The sequence below is a fragment of the Trifolium pratense genome, linkage group LG5 (genome assembly GCF_020283565.1).
Source record: "Trifolium pratense cultivar HEN17-A07 linkage group LG5, ARS_RC_1.1, whole genome shotgun sequence".
NCBI classification, from domain to species: Eukaryota; Viridiplantae; Streptophyta; class Magnoliopsida; order Fabales; family Fabaceae; genus Trifolium; species Trifolium pratense.
In genome coordinates, this window is record NC_060063.1 from 23,398,914 (window position 1) to 23,402,227 (window position 3,314).

General features: G+C 31.7%; 1 long non-coding RNA gene across 1 annotated transcript; it reads left to right on the plus strand.

The window, feature by feature from the left end:
• Window positions 1-2,005: 2,005 nt before the first annotated feature.
• On the plus strand, window positions 2,006-3,314 carry LOC123884984. The gene is made up of 2 exons (XR_006801038.1): window positions 2,006-2,263; window positions 2,675-3,314. It is a non-coding gene; the product is annotated as an uncharacterized LOC123884984 (long non-coding RNA).

Here is a 3,314-nt window from a genome sequence, read left to right on the forward strand (position 1 = left end):
GTAGTAAATCTTCTGTGCTTGGTTTCAACTTGAAGGCAGAAACTTGGAAGTTCTGGGAAAGCACACGAGCAACACTGCTTCTTGGGAGCCACATACATGCAGGCCTACACAAAGGCTCAAGACCCTTTTGTCCTTCAATATTTGTACGGACATCATACACTGCAACACCAACACAAACAACACACACTAATTAAAAACTTTGTGGTTAATATTTATTGTATTGATTCACTCTTACTCACATCGAATATTACACATCGAATATTATACAGATAATATTTTCCTTCATTCTATTTTTATTTTGTTTTTGTTTTAATCCTCTTATTTCTATAAAGAGATTCCTGTAATTGAGGATTTATCACGGCGAGGTATGTAAAGTTTGATAATTATTATCCCTATTATCAACTTTATTATTAATTTCTTTTTTTGTTGATAGACGAAATGATAAAGTTATCGAAAACTCACACACACAAAAATGGAGTGACCGAGGTTCGAACTCCGATAATGATGTCCAATACTAGCAATTTCGGCATTTTTACAAGTTGAGCCAGGATTTGTGGGCTCAACTTTATTATTTCTAATGTTTCCCTCAGTGAAAATTATACCAACATTTTTGTTGCACTTAAATGGCAGAATTTGTGATTCTTAAAGTTTTTAATGTGAAAATTCATCCTCATAAGACTTTTAAAATGAAAGAGAAACAAAGTCATTGAGCTCCAGCGGTTAATGAGATTCACCAAAGATTAGATCATTCAGGAGAACCTGGGTTCGATTCCCAGGTGGAACAATTTATTGACCAAACTTTACTTACCTCGCGGCCGAACTCCAGATTACTAGTCCCTATTCTCCTAGGAACCGGAGGGTTAACACACAAAAAAAAAATAAAAAAAAATCAAGGAGACCTTGTGAAATCCTCTTTTAATTTCTTGGACTAAATGCAATTCAGATGGGTTGTTCATGGGAGTCTTGAAAATAGAGAATGCGGTGGTGTGTTCAGACACTATCACACTAATTTTTTAGGTTGTTATTATGCTTTCATACCGGTGTTTCCTTTGCTCTCCACGCTAAATTAATGGAAGCTATTTTGGCCATTGAAATTGCTTTTGATAATGGTTGGCTTCATCTTTGACTTGAAACTGATTCACAACTTGTTACCTTGCTTTCAAGCAACATCACATTATTCCTTGGACTCTTCATAACATACGGAGGAATTGCATGCATCTTCTTTCTCAAATACATTTTAAATTCACTCACATTTTTAGAGAAGAGAATTGTCGCGCTGATAAAATAGCCAACATTGGTTTTGTAGCTTCACTTGGTGGAATAACTTAGCTTTATTTGAAATAATTTCAATCAAAATAGACTAAGTTTACCTTTATATAAGTTTTGTTGATTTTGTTTTTTAGGTTTGAATCATTGTTCTATCTCTGCACTCTTTTTTTCTTCATAATTTTTTTATCTCATTGGATTTTGCTTTGTAAGGCTTTTATAAGGTTTTTAATGAGACAAAGAAATTTTTACACCTTAGATTTTGGTCTAGTCTCGCAATTTTTTATTTTTTTTTATATCCATTTTATTTTGTTTTGTTTTATTTAATATATTTTATTAGGATACATTTTATATGGCTTCTTTGATATGCAGCATAGTTATTTTTTATAACGTTTTTTTTTTTTTTGATAATGTGATATGCAACATAGTTATTATGCCTTAATTTGATTTCCCTTCATATTCTTTTGACCTTTTCATAAAAGGGCAGAATATTCAAAATGAGATAACTATTTTCGTGAGTATAATAAAATAAGGGAAACAAAATACTATAATTATATGAAATTATTTTTGTCATTCTACTGATTACTCGTGCGTCCTAGTTTTACACATTCGCTACTGAAGTAGGGGATGTTATAAAATCAGAAGTTTTAGAAAAAAATGTCGACCACTATTTAGTATTTGAGTAACCGATAGGACGGCAAAATTACCTCCCACAATTATAAGGTCATTTAGATCTTTTTGGGCCTTGGACCTGTCCCCATCAAGTCCATTGGGAAAGCCCACTAGCCTCCTCATACTCTCATCTTTCCCTTTTTCCTCCTTATAAACATCTGCAAATGTTCCCTCCCCTCCTATCTTTACCATAATAAAAATCTTTCTCTGCCTCTCTCTCACTCTCTCTCCCCCTCTTTCTTAGTCTCTTTCACCCTCTTAAAATAGAGAAGTGAGGGAGAAAAAAGGGTCTCAAAGATGAAACCAAAAGACAAGTTTGTCAAAGGTACTAGTATATTGTTCAATGTGGAAATAAATCTCCATAATCATTTCACTTTATTATCATATAGTCTTAGCTCAAACAGTTATGTTCAACCTTTTTCATATGCTTAATTAATGTTAAAGTCATATCTTTATTACTAGCTTTTTCTATAAGCAGTAAAAAAAAGAAGCTTTTTCTATATCTTCAATTTTACTTTATGCTATAACTTATAATAATATAGAATTTAATTTATATTTATTTATATATATGCTATATATGCTCATGTATTGTTTAATGTTCTTTTTTTATAATCTATACTTTATAAAAAAAATTAATTGATTTAATTTAATTTAATCTAAAGCTGGCTACTGCTCCTGCCATTTCTTCTTTCATTCTCTGCAATCACTAATTAAGAGTATGATTCATATGATACAGGTCCCAATAAGGACCATTTCATGCATGTGATGAGTACTAGTAGCAGCAGCAGCAACAAGTTCATCATCAACACCATGGTCAACCCTTTGAGATTCTATGACAAAAAAGAAGAAGACATTGGTGGCTCTGAAATTGTAGCTGACACTTGTTCAAAATCAGTAGCAACAGATTCATTCTAATCAAGGGTGCTATCCTATCTGAGCTTTTTTTCTTCTTCCCCTTTTAATTTTTTTTAATTATTTTTAGTTTTTTTTTTTTTAATCTTCTTTACTTGCGTCTTCTTGACCTTGTAAGACCTTTTCTTGACCTTGTAAGACCTCACTCTGAGCCTGTTTTCTTTGTTTTTGCTTTTGTGGAAGACACTATATCGAAATTTATCGATGTAGAGTTTCTTCTCGATTTTTCCCTTTTACCACCCAACTCATTCTCTCTTTCCTTGTCTATCCCTCCTGAGCTATTTTAATTTTCGCCATTTATTTAATAATTTATGGCTTGAAAATTGAAAGAAGAAGAAAAAAGACCTTGCAAATTGTAATGTCCTAGTTTATTAGGTTTTTGAGACCATAAAAATTCAATTGCAATTTGGGTCTAATTTGTTTGATATTATCATTATTATTGTAATAATTATTATTATTATTAT